This window comes from Bos grunniens, chromosome 19, assembly GCF_055505025.1.
Source record: "Bos grunniens cultivar Pamir isolate PY7600 chromosome 19, Bosgru_T2T1.0, whole genome shotgun sequence".
Lineage (NCBI taxonomy): Eukaryota > Metazoa > Chordata > Mammalia > Artiodactyla > Bovidae > Bos > Bos grunniens.
Genome location: NC_141183.1, coordinates 15,986,125 through 16,007,705, shown reverse-complemented (window position 1 = coordinate 16,007,705; position 21,581 = coordinate 15,986,125). Strand labels below are relative to the sequence as shown.

The 21,581-nt window shown below is 41.6% G+C and overlaps 1 protein-coding gene across 9 annotated transcripts in view; it reads left to right on the top strand.

Annotated features, from left to right (window-relative positions):
* Positions 1–5,943: 5,943 nt before the first annotated feature.
* The window catches only part of TANC2 (tetratricopeptide repeat, ankyrin repeat and coiled-coil containing 2), a 363,482-nt gene continuing 347,844 nt past the window's right edge, over positions 5,944–21,581 (top strand). For all 9 annotated transcript variants that reach the window (XM_086357066.1, XM_086357065.1, XM_086357063.1 and 6 more), the window contains exon 1: positions 5,944–6,083. The gene's annotated coding sequence lies outside the window, so the exon portion shown is untranslated. The remainder of the gene's footprint in view (positions 6,084–21,581) is intronic.

The window sequence follows — 21,581 nt, the reverse complement described above, 5'->3', positions numbered from 1 at the left end:
GGACCCAAGGATTGGAGTGTGATGAATCCATGAGCTCAAATGTATTTGAGTATTCTCTGTTTTCCAGGCTCATGGGTTAGGAAAAACATTAGTTAACAGTACCCATAGCTTCAGCTACTAGGGAGAGATTGACTTGATCCTTTGGATGTAAAGTACAAACATTCCAAAAAGGGCCTTAAAGTGCCCAGCTGGCATCAAGAGCTCTCTGGCAGTCAATTCCATGGGTGTCCATTACAAATCGTATAACATGCCCAAGTACAAATACATTTTTTTCCTCTGAAAAAAGGATCCACTGATTCTGTCAGATTCTCAAAAGAAGTGATTTGTAACTCAAAAGCAGTAAGAAAACTACTACAAACCCAAAGTATGCCAAAACCATCTCTTTCTTCTATACACCAATCCTTCTGCCTCCTATGCTTCTGTCACAGGGAGCAGCCTTCTAGACAGTCTTGTCGCCTCGTTGTATTTTGATTTCTCACTGTTCTTTACCCTCTGCGTTCAGTTATTCAGAAATAATAGCAGTAGTGCTCAGTCGCTCCATCATGTCTGACTCTGTGTGGCCCCATGGACTGTAGCCCGCCAGACTGCTTTGTGCATAGAATTTTCCAGGCAAGAATATTGGAGTGAGGTGCCATTCCCTTTACTCCATGGGATCTTCCCCACCCAGGAATTGAACCCGCATCTCCTGCATTGGTACGTGGATCCTTTCCCAGTAATGCCGCCTGGGAAGCCCCCAGTTATTCAGAAAGGTCTGTTAATTCTTTCCATGCAATGGCCGTTGGAATTGTTTCTTTCCATCTTTACTGCCACAATTCTTGACTATAGTTGTCTTCTTCTTTACCTCCTTAAATGATATTAATAGCATCTTCTTAACCAAATGATTATTACCGGTCCCTCCTTGCTCAGGTCTACTCTATTCGATTATTTTTTAAAGATATTTATTTATTTATTTGGCCTCGCCAGGGTTTAGGTGTGACACGCGGGCTCTTTCACCTTCACTGCGGCATGTGACTTCTTAGCTGTGATGTGCAGGCTTTCTTTGGTTGTGGTGCCCATGGGGGCTTCTCTAGTTACAGTGCATCTGCTTAGCTGCTCCAAGGTGTGGGATCTTAGTCTCTCCCCTGCAACCAGGGATTGAATTCATGTCCCCAGCATTGGAAAGTGAATTCTTTAACAGTGTACTACCAGGGAAGTCCCTGGTTCACATTTTAAAAGATATTGTATTCTGTGTTCTCATTCGCATCTTATATCCTGAGGTTAACTGATAAAGGTGTACATTTGGGTTCAGACTGGGACTTTGCCAGCCATTCAGTGTGACCTTGACTTAACTAACTTCTCAGAGCCTCTCTAGCACCCTTATCTAGAAAACTGAGATAATACTACTCACCTGATAGGATGCTGTGAGAATTAAATGAGGTAGTATGTACAAGGCATTTAGTAAAGTATTTGCAGTCAGTAGGTACTGGGAGCATCACCGACTCAATGGACATGAAGTTGAGCAAACTCTGGGAGACAGTGAAGGACACAGGAGCCTGGCATGCTGTAGTCCATGGGGTTGCAAAGAGTCAGTCACGACTTAGTGACTGAAAAGTGAAAGTCTCTCAGTCCTGTCCGACTCTTTGCAACCCCATGGATACTCCATGGAATTCTCCAGGCCAGAATGAGGGGCTGGGTAGCTGTTCCTTTCTCCAGGGAATCTTCCCAAATCCAGGGATTGAACCCAGGTCTCCTGCATTGCAGGCAGATTCTTTACCAGCTGAGCCACCAGGGAAGCCCAGTGACTGAACAACAGGCAATCAATCAACAATGGTGGAGTTATGACTGAATAGTAGGGAGTTAAAGGCAGGCCTGGTGGTTTACTTAAGAGATTTGGAGGTATGGGGAAGACCTATGCCATATGCAGAGGTGAGTAACTGTGCAGAGTTGATAGAGCAAGGAAGCTCACTTTGAATGGTATAGATCAGCAGTACCCAACCTTTTCGGCACCAGGAATCTGTTTCATGAAAAAGAATTTTTCCATGGACCAGGGTGGGGGTGGGGGGATGGTTTGGGGATGATTTAAGCACATTACATTTATTGTTCATTTTATTTCCATTATTATTACATCAGCTCCACCTCAGAGTATCAGGCATTAGATACCAGAGGTTGGCTGCTGCTGCTACTGCTAAGTCACTTCAGTCGTGTCCGACTCTGTGCGACCCCACAGATGGCAGCCCACCAGGCTCTGCCGTCCCTGGGATTCTCCAGGCAAGAACACTGGAGTGGGTTGCCATTGCCTTCTCTGCCCAGAAGTTGGGACCCCTGCTATAGATGGCCCGGCAAGTTGGGAGGTATACAGTATGGTTGGGTCACTTTATGGACAGTTATTTGCAGGTTCCTTTTACACGGCATACATTAAGTCATAGACTAAGTTACCATCTTGATTAGAATGGAGTTTTAATAGGTAAAAAAAAATTAGCATTCTCAGGATTGCAGGTATTAGTGACAGAAAAGGGAACCCAGGGTGAGGAGTTGAGAACACAGGTGGCTTCTCTCTTCAGTGCTGCTCCCCATCCCTACTGTACCCCACTCCTTCCTCCAGCAAGGACAGATTGTTTCTGCCACAAAGTTAAGAGCATGGCAGCACATTGCAAGACCTATGTGGAGGAAAACTGGCTGACTAGAATCATGTTAGATGATCTAAACAGCGAAAGACTAAGTTCATTCCAGTGGACACTGGCATTGCTCAGTGTGAACAAGGGATCTTGGAAAGGTCAGCCAAAGGAAATGGAGACTGATCTTTGGAAGTATGATGAGGATAGTGAGTCAGAGTTACTCATTTCATCAGAGCAAGAGACCCTGTGGGTTAGAGTTATTAGAGCTTACTGTGGGAAACTCCCAATAAAGAGCTCTGCTGCTAAAATTGAACAAGTACGGTGTTTTTCTAATTTCCAGGAAGAATGGATCTAAAGGTTTTCATTTTGTGAACTGTTATTAAACTTTGGGTTTTTCTAGTGAAAAGTTGCAGACAAATTTCAAAGGAAAAACACGGATGCATTATTTCTTAAAAATACATTATTTTTTTTAATATGGGGGAGATCTGCACAAACATAATATAGCCAGATTTAATGCTGGTAAAATTGTGTCAAGTTCATACGGCAGGATTCAATCTAACAATATTTCATGGTGTTCCACAATAAGCACCATAATTTCTGAGTGCCGCCACCTGAACTAGTTTGAAAACCAACACATTACACCCCTGACTGCCTTTTGTTATTTCTTGGGGGAAAGGAATGTTATTAGCTCAGTGAAACTCACAGGCAAAGGCTTACAATCAAAGTAGTCTTTAAAATAAATAAAAAAGACCCAAAGAGAATTAAATAGGGTAAATTTGAGTGCAAGAATAACAGAACAATAGCTAAAGTTTCCTGAGCACTTATTTTATACCAGGTTCTGTGGTAAGTACTTTTCAAACATAATTTTACTTAACCTTCCCAACCATCCTGTGAGGTAACATCACCCATATTAGATGCCTGCGTGCACGCTCAGTCGTGTCCGACTCTTTTTGACCCCATAGACTGTAGCCCGCCAGGCTGCTCTACTGTAGCCCGCCAGGCTGCTCTATCCATGGAATTTTCCAGGCAAGAATACTGGAGTGGGTTGCCATTTCCTACTCCAGGCCCATATTAGATGAAGAAAAACAAGTCTCAGACTTGCTCAAGGTCACATAGGCTGGGAAGTAGTAAGTGACATTGAGATTCAAGGCCAGGTTTCCAGACTTCAATCGTGATACTGTTGTAATGCCTCTTTGGTGTATACTATTTTTACAAAACTCCAAAATTTAGAGATACAGTAAAGCCCACCAATCTTTTTGCACCAACATTAACCCTTGTAATCATTAACTAGACTAAGATAGTGAGCATTTCCAGCAACCCAGAAGACTCCCTCCTGCCCCCTTCTTAGTCAATTCCTCTGAAGTAATCACCACTCTGCCTCTATCACCATAGATAAATAGGTTTTAGTTAGAGCAATCTAACTTTTTGTAGTTATCACCAAAAGATCCCATATACCAATCCTTCATCTTGCCAGTTTAGCTGTAGTATTTAAAGCTGCTCTAGCTCTGACTTTTTAAGAACTCACTGTAGACACTAGCTGTTGCACATGGCTTCATATTTCTTTCATTATTCTGAAATTAACAACAACTTTGAAAAGAAAAAACACAAAGAAAATCCTGGAGGAAGCAGATTAAAGGACTGTTGCCAAAACTCTCTGGGCTCCCCAGGTGGCTCAATGATAAAGAAACCTCCTGCAATGCAGGAGACACAAAAGGGGCAGGTTCAGATTCCTGGGTCAAGAAGATACCCTACAGGAAGAAATGGCTAGCCACTCCATATTCTTGCCTAGAAAATCAAATGGACAGATGAGCCTGGTGGGCTATAGTCCATGGGGTCACAAAGAGTTGGACAGGAGTGAGCACCAAACTTCTCTACGGCAAAAACACCACAGACACAGTTTGCTTGACTGAAGTTAATCTGGTGCATCAATTTCCAATCCTGGTGTCTCATTAGGAAACAGATGACCAGGAAAAGTCATCTCAGTTCATGGAACAGAAGACTAGCCAGGCAAGACTGGTAATAGTGATAGCTTTGCATCATTTTACAGCATGCCAACAGATTTATGTCCAGATATCTTCCACAGCTGAATTGCTGCTCTATGAGACAGCAATTGCTGCTCTAAGAGAAAGAAAGAGTAAGGAGAAGATCTAGGTAGAGTCAAGTGAGGGAAATAGGACCTCAAGGAGGCTTTACTGCGGTGGCTTTCCGTGCCTGGCCTACTAGCTGTAACTACATTACTTCTTGTCCAACCAGGCAGTGACAGAATCGGCGTCACAACTTCACCTCAGGCTCTCAAGCTGCGGTTGGTGAATTTCAGCAATGATTCTAGAAAATAGATCTCTCTTCTCTTTCTCTCCCCTCCATTCCTGGTTTTCCACTTCATTGTTTCCTGTACCAGTTGACTTCAGACAGCAATTTGAAGCTGTCTACAGACTACAACTGAATAACAGGGAAAGAAGAACTGACAGCTGTGGGACTCAAAGATTCTAGGAGCGACATGTGTATGAGGTGACTTAAGTGGGGGGAAATCTAGAGGACGGTTCTGGCCATCAAAGCAGCAGGACAGGCCCAGAAGTGGGCGCACGTGACAGCAGCAGCACCTCGAGAGTGACATCACTCGGGGGGTGGAGCCGAACCATCCCGGGCCTTGTCTGCTATTGAGCTGCCCTCCCCTCTTCCCCATTGAATGCCCACGACCCCGCCAGTCAAAGCCCCCTGAGGAAACAGAAATGCCCGGACCTCACAGACCGGCAGAACCAGGACCCAGCCTCTCGGCGCAGAGACGGGTTCGGTCTCGGCTCTCTCTCCTCGCCACTCCCCACCCCCAAACGGTGGAGGGGGCGGGGGCGCGCGCGCTCCACCACGCACGCGCCCCCACGCACGCGCTCTCCCTCCGCGCTCGCGCTCCTCCCCACCCCGGCCCGGAGGGGGCGGGGCTGCGGGCGGCCTCGGAGGGTGCGACGCCCCCGGCGCGGCGGCGGCGTTAGCGAGCGGCCGGCTGGGCGCGGGTTGCAGGGCGCGCTGCTCCGGCGGGGCCCGCTTGGCACAGCCGCCTCGTGCGAGCCGCCCTCCCGGCGGGGTAAGCTGCGAGCGCTCCGAGCGTCGGACCCAGGGCCACCGGCGCTGCCCTCCCGCCGCCGCCCTCGGTGCCTCCTCTGGGCGGCCCCGCCCCCGTTCCCATCCCCCTCGCGCTCACCTCCCGGCTGTGCCGCGCGCGAGGCGGAGCAAGTCGCCCGCCGCCGCCGCCGCCGCGCTAAGGGGCGAGAGCCTGCACCCGCGCCGCCGCTGACAGGGGGACCGCCGCGGGCTGCGCTCGCCGCCGGGAGGCCCCGCCGCGCCTTTCCCGGACGCAAACCCACCGCGGGCGTCGGAGCGCAGCGAGGTGCTCTGGGATCGCGGGCGGCGCCGGCGGGCGGCGCGGTCCTCACCGGAGACCCCCGGGACTGGGGCTTGACCCGGGGGTGCAGCGAGCCCCCCTCAGAGCGGCAGGTGAGAGACCGCGGGAGCCCGGGAAAGGAAGGTCGCTTCAGTGACAGGGGCGTTCGCCTCCGACGCCCGGGCTCCAGGGAGAGGGGCGGAGGCGAGCGGGGAGGCAGCGAAATGGGCAGCGGAGTGCCTCCGGTGTGGAGGGCGTGGGGAAGGTTGGTTCCCAGTGTGGCCCTCGGGGTGGCTTCGGATGAGTCCGGGATCGGTCACTTCGGTGTCACCGAAGGTGTCATGGAATTTGGTACCGAGAGAATCTCCGGATGACGGGGACCCCAGGAGGAGATGCCAGGCAGATTGCTAAACGTGGCAGGGAAGGTGGTGCAGAACGAGTTGCAAAATGTGCCTCCAGAATGCAGCATAAAAGTAGTTGTGAAATGTGCCAGGTAAGGTACAGGGTGGGTTGGCCTGTATGGCGTTGAAATTCACAGCAGAAGTGTTCTTTAGTGATATCGTTAATTCCTCTGGGAAAGGAGGCGTAGTCTAAGAAGAGATTAATAAGGCTCATGGCTAGATATTTTATCACAGGAAATCGAGAGGAGCTATGATATGCTATTTTTTGAGACAGAGTGAGTGCCCACGTGAAAGAAACAAGCAAATTGTGTCTGGTTGTGAGATGGGAAAGAAAAAATAGGGCTAAGATAATTCCGGTTTGCCGTCAGCGTGTAGAACACTGATACAATTGCAGCCTGTGTTCTATTCCAGGTGTAGGATGTTTAAAATGGTTTTCATCAAACATAAACAATGATAATTAATATTAGGAAGATTTGGGTGTCTTTCACTGTCTTCTCTCCTCCCCTCCAGGAAAAGAAAAAAAGAAAAAAATACAAAAGACACACACAAAAACCCACCCCACATCTTGACCATAATTCTGAGTTCAAGATCATTAGGCAAAGGGACATTTTTTCATAGGTGCCCCTTTCTTCATTTTTATACAAGTGAAAATTTCTGGAATGAGGAAAACAAAACAATATGGTGAACAAAAGGGATAAATTTTCAGGCATTTTGAGGGTTGGAGCCAAAAGCTGTTGCAATGGTTAATTGCGGTGAATGACAGTAGTGAAATATTCTTGATTGTTGGGGTAGCAAAATAGGGAAAAGAAATTGAATACAGTAAAGGTGGCATAAAAAGCAACAACATGGATACTGTCAGTGGAGCGCTTCTTTCAGCCTTTCCCAGGTAGATCATCTTAGGAATGTGAGCACAGAAATATTAAATATTGTCATCCCCCCTCCATACATACACGCGTGTGTGTGTGTGTGTGTATATATATATATAAATATAATTACACATGCCGCAAAACACTGTGACTTCCATTTAAGAAGAACATCTGTGTTTTGAGAGGATTGTCAGAACATAGCTGGAATTTCAGAAGTAACAAAAGACAGCTCCATGAGCTATTTAATGTAACTTATATACATTCAGTGAGTGTCTGTATACTATGAAACAAGCAGAAATGGCTGCATGTGTTCATTAGGGTATAGTTAATTATTGATGAGATTTTAGTGCCTTCTGTTGCAGTTCTTGTAGAGAAATGGAGTTATTTGCCTGAATGTTGTTCTTAGAAGAACATTCGCCACATAATCTGAAAATTCATACTGATTGGGTTCCTCCTGAATCCAGATTCAGCCATTGAGGGATTGTTTGCTTCAAAGACAAACCTGATTTTGCTCCATGATTAATTTTGGGTTTTAGTCATTTCTGTTGATGTGTCCCTCACTTTGGGGGTGAGTGGGGGCTAAAGCATGCGGAGAGGGCCTGAGGAGAATAAAGAGCGATTCTGTTGGATCTTCCTGTTTTGTTCTGACTGTAAGCCATATGTACTGCCACCCCCTACTGTCTGTAGGAAGAGGTGTTACAGAGCCCCATTCTTTTCTTGTTATCACTGCCCCCTTGTGTAAGGGAAGAAATTGAGAGTTGTACTTTGGGAAACCGCTCTCCTCAGATTGTTCTTGATAGAGTGGTTATGGAGATTTATAATCACCTATTCAGAGTCAGGGCTTTAAACTTACTGTCAGTCAGGCTTCAGATTTAATATCTGTTTTTAATAGTATCAATTACTGTCAGTAATTCAAATTGCTAAGAATGTTTTTCAATATGTTTGAGAGTAATGTCATACTCTTAAATAGCACCTACTCTGTTATGCAGGTTTTAATCGGTTCCAGCACCCTACGAGGTATGTACTGTTATTTCCATTTTACAAATGAGAAACTGAAACACTGAGATGTTAAATATCTTGCCCAGGTTTATTTAGCCAGCAAGTGGAAGCGCTGAGTTTCAATTCAGGAACTCTGGCTGCACACCCTGTGCTCTTCATAAGTGTAGTATATTGCCCTCTCAATCAAATTGGTGTTGACACACATCACTAAAATGCAGGTGCCCATCATACAAAAGCAAATATATAGATGTGGATAAGCCCAGGTAGGTAGTAAGACACATAAATGTTAAACCTACAGATACACCAAAAAATACTTATAATAACTGTAACTTATTCAGTTACAAATATACTGAAAAATACTTAATGTTACTTATAACTGTACAAAAATACTTGGTTATTTAAAGTATGAATATTTCTCTTTAGGAATTTATTTTTGTAGTTTTATTTCTGGGATTATGAGTAGAGGAGTATCAATACTTTTTATGTGGTTAAGGACATATTTATGATGGAGGTTTTGGTTTTGGGGGGAACTTTGGAGGTTGAAAGTTTTACTTTCAAGTAGTTTGGTGTGTGTGTGTGTGTGTGTGTGCACATAGTATTCAGGAAAGGTTTACTGGTGCTTTTAAAGAAATAGTCTAGCGATCTCTGTGTAGAGCAATTGAAATAATTTTCTATAGAGAAATTATCGATTTTTCCTATCTGCTTACATTTTTATGATCCTATTTAAAAAAGAATTAACAAAAATGGGTCAGATGCATATGTACTTTTTACCTTTTTCTTCAACAAATATTTGCTCAGGTTTTTCTTACACTTACTGTTTTATAGATATTGCTACATATGAAATAATATTTATAAAATTATAAAATTTATAAAGTATAAAATAATAATCATGCAGCCAACACGTATATACCTTCCACACGGTTTAAGATATGAATATCACCTCCTATACTTAACAGTTATTTTCTTCTCTTAGTCAAACTTTCTCCCATTCCGTGAATCACATGTCATGTAGTCAAACACTTCCTTCATTTTTATATACATTGTTTGATAAGACAATTCAATATAATCTGATTATGACTGAGACTAATTCATGTATGTGTATATACTTTAGTGTATTTAATAAATTGTCTTAGAGTCAAGTCCTGCTCTATATTTATATTGGTCGTTGGCTCATTTTAGCATACTTGAAAAACCTGATTTTGTGTTTGCATCTTTATCATAAAGTTTTACTAAGATGATTAAACATTAGTAGATTATTTCCCTCTTCTGTCATTGATTCTTGACTGTCCTGTGCAAGCTCTCTAGCTGCCCCCAACCCCCAACTTCCTTAAGGCCTTTGTTCTTTTAGTATTTTCTGAATGACTCTGTATGCATTGTTTTGAATGGAGAAGGAAGTAAGCCTGGAAAAGAGTGTACTAAACCAGTGTTTCCAAAAGGGGAGTTTTAAGGTAGTTGATACTAATTAGATTTAAGGAAGAACAAGTATGATTAAAAGAATGCATCAAAATTCTCTCCTTGTCATATTTCTTCCTCTTAGAATTAAAATTGAATCTCTGAGATATACTGATTGGGCACACTCATTGAATTATGTTGGATTGTACTTATACAAGGGCTTCCCAGGTGGCTCAGTGGTAAAGAATCCACCTGCCAATGCAGGAGATGCAGGTTCAATCCCTGGGTTGGGAAGATACCCTGGAGGAGGAGTTGGCAACCCACTCCAGTATTTTTGCCTGGAAAATCCCATGGTAAGGGTAGCCTGGCGGGCCCAGTTCCATGGGCTGCAATTCCAGTCCATGGAATTGCCAAGAGTCTAAAAGAGTCTACATGACTAAGCGACTGAGCACGCAAACGTGCTTATACAGGATCACCAGTGTTTTCTGTCGTATTTGTACTGATGGTAGCCAGATTTTATTTCAAGGAACTAGAACAAACAATTTCAGATGGTTGTTTACTTTTCTAGTACTAGTCTGATCAAGGTGTCAAATATTATAAAATAGTTTGAAAACTAGTTTGTTTGGAATTTTTTTTCTCAACATTGTATCTGCTCAGAGCCTATGGTTATGGAATACTGTTGTCATTTGGAAAGAAGACACTGTGTAAATAAATGGTTTTGTCTTTGTTATAATACCATGAAAACACCACTGGGTTTATTTGAATAGTATCTTTTGCAGTAGTTTGTATTAGATGAAGATTGTTTATGACTGAAAAAATGAGTCAAGGAGCTGTGTGTGTGGTGATTGAGACTACATCATGACCTTGATGAGTCTCTAAAAATTGATGGAGAGAAGTAGGTTACAGGAAGAGCTTAAAGATTTAACGCTGTGTTTCCCCACCCCATGGTCCTTTTTCTTCCTTTTAGAGGATATTTGTACCTTAAATATTTCAGATTTAAGATAATATTAGATGGAGAATGTGATATTTGGGCCTGGGTTTTAGAAGGCTAAAGCAGTTTGAGGATGTAATCAGAGAAAAAAGTTTCTGGTGGGGATCTTTCATATTCTAGAAAGCTTTAAGTAAATGTAATTGCATAATTTTTTTTTCTGGAAGCACATTTCTTTTTTTAGGTCAGTTTATTTTCTTTACAAAATCTTTATAAGTCATTGAAAGCTGTGTTTGTGGATATTACAAGCATTAGGTAAGTTGCTTTCCTATGGGCCACACATTACCACAGTATCTTATGTTCAGCTTCTGTTTGTTCTTGAATAGTGAAGGGTAAACATGACTAAGTTTAAGAGGCAAAGAGTTAATTCGATGTTAGTAATTGCTCACCTTCTTTATCCTTTCCTTCCCCATGATACTAATTTCTGCCTTTATTGAATGCGTGATATATCCCACCTCTCAAATGCCTTTCTTTTGATCAGAACTTGAGAGATTCTGATGTCAGTTATTTAAACTGAGTAGTTGCATTATAGTGAATAATCTTGTTGGTATGTTTCTTAAAAAATTTAATTGCCTTGCCTTTTTTCTGAAAGACTCGTCTTATGCCTCGTTATGACACCCGTATTATGTCTAACTCTGAAGAAGTTTTTGACAAAATGTATTATTTGATTCTACCTTTTTTTTCTTCAGAAGAGGTATCTCAAGTGGAAAGGTTTGGAGCACAGCCTGTAAGAGAACATTCTTCCTTGTTTGCTCTGGTCTCAGTCTCTCATATATATATATTTTGTATACATATAACAAAGTCATTGTTAGATGAAAAAACCATTGTTTTTCCAGGTAATCATGCTTATTTCCTTGTGTGTAAAACCATGCTTGCATTATAAGATTATATTGGATGACATATCTGATCATAGAGGGACAACATGAAAAATGGCACCAGTTTTTTTTATCTCCATGGAAACCCTTTTTCCTTTCCTTAGGATCTAGCCTTATGAATGGATTAGTTATTAAATTTGGAAATGGGAGTGGGTATGTAGATACTGTGATTTAATCATTTAGGCAGGAGACTCCACCTCAGATCTCACTAAATTCCCCCTACTAATTGAAGGAAGTCTCTTCTTAGCCTTTTGTTCCTAACCTTGTGTTTTGGGGGGTCTCACAATTTCTAGCTGTAATTGCTGAAGTTTGATAAGGCTAAGTTAAGGAAGCTTGATGGGTATTTGTACCCAAGCTAGAATTCTATTTCAGTTTGAATTCCATGAAATCCTGTAGAGCTCCTGAAGACTGTGAATTAGGGTGAATGAAGGTAATTAGCTTTAGTAGGCATGTGGGATGAAGACTTACTACTACACATTCAAATCCGGCTTCAGCGTCAGAGAATCTCAGCTCTTCCTTTTTAGGGATTTAGAGAGGAAGAGAGACTTCCTTTGGAAGTTGCTCTTCGGACGTTGTTATATTGTAGGATGACAATACTGTTGTTTGGTTGTAAGAAACTTTTGAAATCTTAACGATCATGAGACCCCTTGCATAGTAGAGAGAACATGAACTTGTGAGTTTTTGAATCCTGAAAACAGGTTCAGATTATCGCTCTGTCACTTACTAGCTGTATGAGGCGTTAAAACCTCTCTTGCAGGGTTTTGATGATGAATAAAATAATGTCAGTGAAAAATCCTTAGGACAATATCTAATTCTTAACAAATATTCATTTTTATTTAGTTTTGGAGAGTGTCCTGGATTTCTGGTGTTTTGATGCTCTTCACATGATTCCTCCCCATGATATTTTACTAGTATTGTCAGTCTAGCTTTTCCGTGTTGTTTTGTCTTGCTCTTCTTTTCAGCCTAGTAAGGTATTAAAAATAAAAACCTATGGTAATTTGGCTACTCATTAATTTAGTGTCTTGAAATTTTCATTTATGAAAGATTTGATAAGAGCTGAAAGAAAAAGTTCTTGAATAACTGTAAACTTAAAAATAAAAACTCTTAGGCAGACTCCTAGTATGCATTTCTGTTTGTACTGTTTCCCTTTAAGTACTACATACTTGTGAAAAATTAATTTTTAATTTCCTCTGAAAATAGCAAACCACAACACTTCTTGGGACATTGAGCCCTTTGGCAATTTTTTTTTTTTCAATTTGATCATGTGAACATTTTCTACTTTTACAAGCATTTCTCTTTTTTTGTGAATAACCGAAACTTCCTCTGTGTGATAACTGTATCCCCCACTTGCCTGCCACCATGCGCCATGTTGTTAGCTTTTTGTAATTTTTCTCTTTAAAAAATTTATAAGTGATAGTAAGTCAAGGTGGTTGATTGTCTTTGTGATCTACTTAATAAAAAGGACTTATCTACAGTGTAAAATAATATACCAGAAAGAGTTTGCCCCTCTTTTTGTAGTATAACAAGCTAGTTTTCAAAATCTCATTTTTTTCCCCAAGCTTTGATGATTTCTATAATGTTTTGCCCATTTCTGCTCATCTGTGTACATATCATGCAAACAGTAATTCATTGACTATTTTTCCTTAACGTGACTCACTTTTTATCTTAGGTTTATCCTTGGTTGTCATATTATACACAACCTAATAAGTTTGTGCTAGTAAACTAAAAACTAGTTTATCATGAAGACATCTTGCCTTTAGAAAGTCCACTTATATGCAACTTTGGTTCCAGATTGGATCGTTTTGTGTTTTTAAGTAAATGAACTTCATAATGAACCCTCTTCTTGTTTTAGATAATATAATTCTGTTTTGCCTTTGGATGTATTGGGTAGCCATTTATTGAGTGAGTGAGTGAGTAAGTGAAAGTTGCTTAGTCGTGTTCGACTCTTTGTGACCCCATGGACTTAGTCCATGGAATTCTCCAGGCCAGAATACTGGAGTGGGTAGCCTTTCCCTTCTCAAGGGGATCTTCACAACCCAGGGATCCAATCCAGGTCTCCCACATTTCGAGTGGAATCTTTACCAGTTGAGCCACAAGGGAAGCCCAAGAATACTGAAATGGGTAGCCTATCCCTTCTCCAGCGGATCTTCCTGACTCAGGAATCGAACTGGGGTCTCCTGCATTGCAGGTGGATTCTTTACCAACTGAGCTATGAGGGAAGCCATTTATTAGTTGTCAACAAATGTTAATTTGTCATTAATTACAGTAGGTAACTGGTATCTCCTTCCCCCACCTTCTACTTTTAAAAAACAATTCCAAAAGTATTCCTCTGTTTGCAACCACGGAAAAAACAAACCAGGGATGAAGAAAGAAAAAAATATTTTCCTCTCCTCCACTTTTACCCTTGTGGTAACCAGCATTAACTAACACTTCGAGTATTTTTTTTTTTATCATCTTTCTCTTTGCTTAGAAGCCATTAAGCATGTATGAAAGTGAAAAAGTGAAAGTTGCTCAGTTGTGTCCAACTCTTTGTGACCCCATGGACTCCCTAGAATACAGAAGTGGGTAGCCAGTCCCTTCTCCAGGGGATATTTCCAACCCAGGTCCTCTGCATTGCAGGTGGAGCCTTTACCATCTGAGCCACCAGGGAAGCCCAAGCATATATATATATATATATATATATATATAAAAACAGATATATAGGCTTTTTGTAACTTGCTTTATTCATTTAAGAATATATCATAGCTAGCTCCAGTTTAGTAAATGAAACTCTAATTAATTTTAAAAAGCTGAATAACATTGCATAGCAGACAGCACCATAATTTAGTCTGTTTTTCTCCACCTGATGGATATTAAGATTGTTTTCCTCTTTTGCTATTACAAACATTAGGCCACTCTTATTCATGAGTAGACAAGCAAACATTCTAAATAAACTATTAGCAAAATAAATCTAGCAGTGCATGTAAAATAGATACATCTTGATCCAGTAGAATTTATTCCAGGGAAGCAAGAATACTTAAATATTAACATTTTTTATATTACTGAAGTTAAAGATAAAAAGTATATGATTATCTCTCTCTTTGGGGGTGAGTTGGGGGACTTTGTATTGTGTTTGTGTAAAACAGCAAAAGGAGATTCCTGCCCGTTCGGACAGTAGTCTAAGTTTTGTACAGTCCTTTGATCCTCAAAGTTAATAGACAAAAACCGTTTTTCTGGAGTCTTTAGGTGGACTTTGTAGGACCTGGACCGTGACTCTGACCTTGGCCTTACTACCAGCTTTTGATTGCCAAAGTCTAGTCCTCTTGACAGTATGGAAATAAGCATCCTTCTAGAGACTGGGGTGGATGATATGGGTGAGCCTGTCCAATTTAGGGCTGGCACTTTTTAAGATCTTTTATTTGATTACCTTTGGGCTTAATGACCACCTTGTTGGCCTCTGTATAGGTGCCCATTGTCTTGGAAACGTTGGCTGGAATTTTTCTGAGGGCTTGCTTGTTGGCAGAATATGTGTTCCTTAGGATCTATTTTTCTTCAAGTCATTTCTAGGACTGGTCATATATGATATTTTTCTTGAATTTGGCCACATCTCTGTTGCTAGCTGCAACTCTGGGAGTGTTGGAGACTGGAAAAAAAGAGACCTTGACTCTCTTAATAGGTGCCAAAAAACATTTGATAACATTTTGGAGTAATTTCCTCAGAGTGTGTGTGGCATAATTTCTGAATGCTTGCTTAGGTGAAGATGCCTTTCTTTTCTCTTGATCAGTTAAAGGGTATCTTGACTGGATATAGTGTTTTTGGGTCATAATCATCCCCCCCCCCCATATAATGTAGATACCTTATTACCACTGTCTTTAAGCTTCTTGTGCAATAGAGACGTCTGATGCCAGTCTGATTCTCCTTTCTTTTGAAGTATTAGTAACTCATTCTTTATCTTCTGCACAAAAAGTCTTCCCTCTTTTATGTGCACTGAGATGATCAGGTCTAATCTCATCATGTACTTTATCATTTTTATACTATGAGAAACCAAATACTGCCAGCTCATCTCTGATTTTATGGAGTCTGCTTCCTGTCTGTATAGTTCTGTATCTCTCACTTTCTGCCTTCAGTTTTTCTCTTCCTCTCTTCTTATTCTTTACTGTTTAGTGATAGTAAAATCATTTTGATCATTCTGAGTTGATAATCTCAGATACACCTTGTACCTTTCAAAATGTAGTCTCAAATTTTTTTTATTTCAGTGAAGTTTTTTTAATTATTGTTTTTACTATATGTTCTGTTCCTTGCTTTGATCTTCTTCAGGAATTCCTATCAGTTGTATGTTCAATCTTCTTTGCCATCTTCAATATTTGTCACTTTTTCTCAGATCTTTTTAATCTATTTTTTGAGTTTAATTTTTTTCTCTTTTTTACCTTCTGTTTTTCTTAAGGGACTATCTTTTTATTTACTCTTGTCTTCGTTTCTGGAATATGTCTTTCCTTTTATTTTTAATTCTTACTCGAGTCATGTCTCATTTTGTGTTTTTATAATTCTTGTATTGTTTTTCTTTCATGTCTTATGTCGTTTTCCTAAGGTCTTTTCTCATTCTGAAATAGCAGGTTTTAATTTTGATCTGTTATGTGGGTATGTCTTTCCAGCACACTTTCATTGTCTGCAGTGATGTTATTCTGCTTCATATTCTCCTTTCTTTTCTGGTTGCACTGGGTCTTCGTTGCTGCGTGCCCAGGCTTTCTCTAGTTGTGGAAGGTGGAGGGAGCTGCTCTCTGGTTTGGGTTCGTGGGCTTCTCATTGTGGTGGCTTCTCTTATTGCAGAGCTTGGCCTTCAGTAATTGCAGCACGAGGTCTCGGCAGCTGTGGCTTGCTGGCCCTGGGGTGCAGGGGCTTCAGTAGTTGTGGGTCAGGGGCTCATTAGTGTGGCTTGTGGGCCCTAGGGCATGTCGGCTGCAGTGGTTACAGCACGCTGACTTAGTAGTTGTGGCACACGGGCTTAGTTGTTCCGCAACACGTGGCATCTTTCTGGACCAGGGCTTAAACCCGTGTCCCCTGCGTTGGCAGGTGGGTTCTTACCCACTGTGCCACCAAGGAAGTCCCTGTGTTCTCTTCTTATAACAACTTTATGTGGGATTGACTTTGATACATTTCTGTGACTCATTTTTACTTGAAATTAATTACATGAACCTTTTAGAATGTGACTGGGTTCAGGAAAGCTTCTAACTTTACTGAGCTTTTTATTCTATTGTTTTTGTGTGGTGTTTAAAAATACGGGGGCTTGCTTTCTGAGATTTCCTAAACTCTTCTAGAGGAGGTTCTTCTCTAGTAGTTCTGGACCTTCTCTTCATCTCTCTTGCCTGATCTGACTCCACCCCTTTATGACCATGAAGCCCTTCTCTGCGCCTTCTGAATCTCACTGTCTGTCATGCAAAATTCCCTTTTATCTTATAACCTCCTCTACTAAACAGCACTGTCTGCGTTCTCTAACTGAAGCTTACCTTTTGCCTGAGGGTGCTTACTTCTCTTGGCAAGTTCTGAAGTGGTGGTTCCTCCTAGTGAGGTGGGTTAAGTATTCTCTTTGCTTTGTCATAGTTGCTTCTAGACTTCTTCTGGGTTCACTCCTAGTCTCCTGCTACTGCACTTATAATTATGGTGATTTCAGTATTCATGTAGATGATCCTTCTGATATTCTGGCCTCTTGACTTTCTCTTCTCCACCGATCCTGTCTTCCGTCTCAGCCATTGACTCTGTTGCACATCCTTTGCAGATATTTTTAAAGTCTCAGTGCATCTGCATTAACTGGGGAGCTTTGGCAAACTACAGGTGCCAAGGACTAACCCCCAGAGATTCCGATTTGCCTGGTCTGAGGTGTGGCCTGAGAGAATGTTTTTGACAGTTTTCCACGGTGACTTTAATGCACACTCAGGATTGAGAGTTGCTGTCCTAGAACTCGCTGTAACTCAAAACTACAGCTTTCTATACTGTCGGTTTCTGGCATTTTACTCTCCACCTACTATCTCTATTTTTTCAGGCTCATTTCTTTTATTACCCAACAACCTTAATTCCTTGATCTCACAGGGACCTTTTAATTTACCACCTTTTTGCTTTTCCTCAATGCATTCATGTCCTCAGTTTTTTCTTTTTTACCTTCAAACTAGCTGAATTCCCGTATTGCATTATTACAGTTGATCTTCTCCATCTACCTCAACGCTCTTGATTTGACCTTTCTTCTTTGGCGGTTCTTGCCTGGTTAAAACCAACTCTACCAAGGATTTCCCTGATGGCCCAGTGGTTAAGACTCTATGCTTCCAAAGCAGGGGGTGTGGGTTCAGTCTCTGGTCAGGGAGAACTGAGATCCAACATGCTGCATGACATGGCCAAAATTTTTTTAAAAAATTCAAAAAGTTTAAAACCAGCTCTACCTGTTGTACTCCTGTGCAGTTGTAGCTGAATGTGGCTGGAGCAGAATGCCTGTTGACTTTCCATTCTTCGCCAGTACCAGATGACTTTCAATTCCTTGCTTAGTGCTGCCAAGCACTTTATTATTGTAGTTCTTCCATACTCCCATTCACTTAGATGATCCTTGTACTCAAATTTTCCCTTGTACTCAAATTTTCCACATTCCACTTTCTGTCTTCTCTTTCACCTAATGACTTTGCTTTCTATTTACTGAGAATACAGAAGAAGTCTTCTCACCACCTGCATCTTTACCAGTGTTACTGTGAATTGTCTTTTCCTCTCTTGAAGGCCATTCCCACTGAGCTCGTCCATTAGAGCTCACCCCTTCTTGCCTTCTCAAAGACATTCTTCCTGTAATTCTTGTCTGTCTGTCCTTTTCTGGATCACTGTCAACAGAATAAAAACATTGTAATTTCTTTCATCTTAAAGAAACCTTCTTTTAACCTTACTTCTTCCAGCAACTTCCCCATTTCTTATCTCAGTTATACCAGACTCTGCAGAAACAGTGGTCTTTGTTCACCTTATCAAACTCTCCTTTGTACAGCTTTATGGAGGTATTACTCACATTTAACAAAATTCACCTCTTGTAAGAGCATAATTCAGTGATGATTATGCATCACCATCATCCAGTTTTACAGTATATTCGTCACCCCCCAAAATTTCACTGAGCCTATTTGCATCCAGTCTCCATTCCCAGCCCTATCCCTAGGCAACAGAAAGGTCTGCTTTCTGTTTCTGTAGATTGGCCTTTGGACATTCATATAAATAGAATCACACAATATGTAGTTTTGTTTTATACTGTTCAGTCTTTTGCTTCTATCTCTTCATCCAGCATAATGTTTTTGAGATTAATCTATGTTGCCCATGTATCAGTACTTTTATTTTGATTGCTGAATATTACTGTTCTTTTGTATAGACATACTATGTTTTGTTTTGTTTATCCATTCACCAAATAATGGACTTTCTGATTTTTTCTGGTTTTTGTTTCTTATGAATAATACTGCTATAAACATTTGGGTACAGACTTTTTTTTTTTTAATGATTCACAGATGTTCCTTTTGCTTTTGAATATTTATTTGTTTATTTTGCTGTCCTGGGTCTTCATTGCTGCATGCGGGCTTTATCTAGTTGCGCCAAGTGGGGGCTACTCTCTAGTTGTGGTGTGCAGACTTCTCATTGCATCGGCTTTTCTTACTGTGGGGCGTGGCCTCTAGGGTGTTTGGGCTTCAGTAGTTGTGGCTCATGGACTTAGTTGCTCCTTGGCATGTGGAATCTTCCTGGACCAGGAATCGAACCTGTATCCCTGGTGTTGCTAGGCAGCGGCTTAACCTCTGGACCACCAAGGAAGTCCCTGAGTACAAACTTTGAGTGTGGTTATATGTTCAATTTCTCTTAGATTCCTAGAAGTGGAATTGCTGGGTTTCTGATCCATTTTAAGTTAATTTTGTATGTGGTGGATTTAAGCTTATTTTTCTGTGTATGGCTATTGAGTTGCCCCAATAACATTTGTTGGAAAGATTATTCTTTCTTCCTTCGAGTTGTCTTGGCACAATAAAAAAATCAATACCTAGGGCATAAGAAGGGATTATCAACCTCCTTTGGCTAACTTGACTATTAACCTGGAACTTGCTGTTAAATCCCCACGTAGTCCATTAGTCCATTGCTTGCTCCAAACAGGACTACAACCTCTTGGGGATACCGACTCTTCCTGTTCTCTGGCCACGGAGATGGCTACTGTGACTGGCAGTGCTGCACATTGAATCTTGTTTGGCAGTGGCAGCGAAGCTGCTGGTTTTCATGACCTTCCCACTGAAGGCTGCTTGTTGCAGACAGCAGTTCTTTTTGGGAAGAAAGAGACTTCAGTTCAGTTCAGTCGCTCAGTCGTGTCCGACTCTTTGCCACCCCATGAACCGCAGCGTGCCAGGCCTCTCTACCCATCACCAACTGCCAGAGTCTACCCAAACCCATGTCCATTGAGTCGGTGATGCCATCCAACCATCCCATCCTCTGTCGTCCTCTTCTCCTCCTGCCCCCAATCTTTCCCAGCATCAGGGTCTTCTCAAATGAGTCAACTCTTTGCATCAGGTGGCCAAAGTATTGGAGTTTCAGCCTCAATATCAATCCTTCCAATGAACATACAGGACTGATCTCCTTTAGGATGGACTGGTTGGATCTCCTTGCAGTCCAAGGGACTCTCAAGAGTCTTCTCCAATACCACAGTTCAAAAGTATCAGTTCTTCTGCACTCAGCTTTCTTTATAGTACAACTCTCACATCCATACGTGACTACTGGAAAAACCATAGCCTTGACTAGACGGACCTTTGTTGACAAAGTAATGTCTCTGCTTTTTAATATGCTGTCTAGGTTGGTCATAACTTTCCTTCCAAGGAGTAAGCGTCTTTTAATTTCATAGCTGCAGTCACCATCTGCAGTGATTTTGGAGCCCCCCAAAATAACGTCAGCCACTGTTTAGACTGTTTCCCCATCTATTTACCATGAAGTGATGGGACCGGATGCTACAATCTTAGTTTTCTGAATGTTGAGCTTTAAGCCAATTTTTTCACTCTCCTCTTTCACTTTCATCAAGAGGGTCTTTAGTTCTTCTTCACTTTCTGCCATAAGGGTGGTGTCATCTGCATATTTGAGGTTATTGATATTTCTCCCAGCAATCTTGATTCCAGCTTGTGCTTCCTTCAGCCCAGAGTTTCTCATGATGTACTGTGCATATAAGTTAAATAAACAGGGTGACAATATACAGCCTTGATGTACTCCTTTTCCTATTTGGAACCAGTCTGTTGTTCCATGTCCAGTTCTAACTGTTGCTTCCTGACCTGCATACAGGTTTCTCAAGAGGCAGGTCAGGTGGTCTGGTATTCCCATCTTCCCTGGTGGCTCAGACGGTAAAGCGTTTGTCTTGCAGTGTGGGAAACCTGGGTTCAGTCCCTGGGTTGGGAAGATCCCCTGGAGAAGAAAATGGCAACCCACTCCAGTAGTCTGGTCTGGAAAATTCCATGGACTGAGGAGCCTGGTAGGCTACAGTCCATGGGGTCGCAATAGAGTCAGATGACTGAGTGACTTCACTTTCTTTCTTTTCAGGATTTTCCACAGTTTATTGTGATCCACACAATAAAGCATAGTCAATAAAGCATAGTCAATAAAGCAGAAATAGATGTTTTCTGAAACTCTCTTGCTTTTTCGATGACCCAGCGGATGTTGGCAATTTGATCTCTGGTTCCTTTGCCTTTTCTAAAACCAGCTTGAACATCTGGAAGTTCACATATTGCTGAAGCCTGGCTTGGAGAATTTTGAGCATTACTTAACTAGCGTGTGAGATGAGTGCAGTCGTGCGGTAGTTTGAGCATTCTTTGGCATTGCCTTTCTTTGGGATTGGAATGAAAACTGACCTTTTCCAGAAAGAGAGTAGCCACAGGCAAAAAGATGCCGCAGGCTTGCTTTGCTGTAATCATATGCTTTTAGTTGATTTTCAGATTGCTTGAAAGTCAAGATCTCCATTCTCTTTTGAACCCATTCCAATGAGGCATATTCTCCCACCATTTCGCTGAAACTGCTTATTACGATCGTCAGTGGCTTTCATGTGGCTTAATCCATTGGTTGTTTTTTAGTTTCTATCTTGCTTGAGGTATCA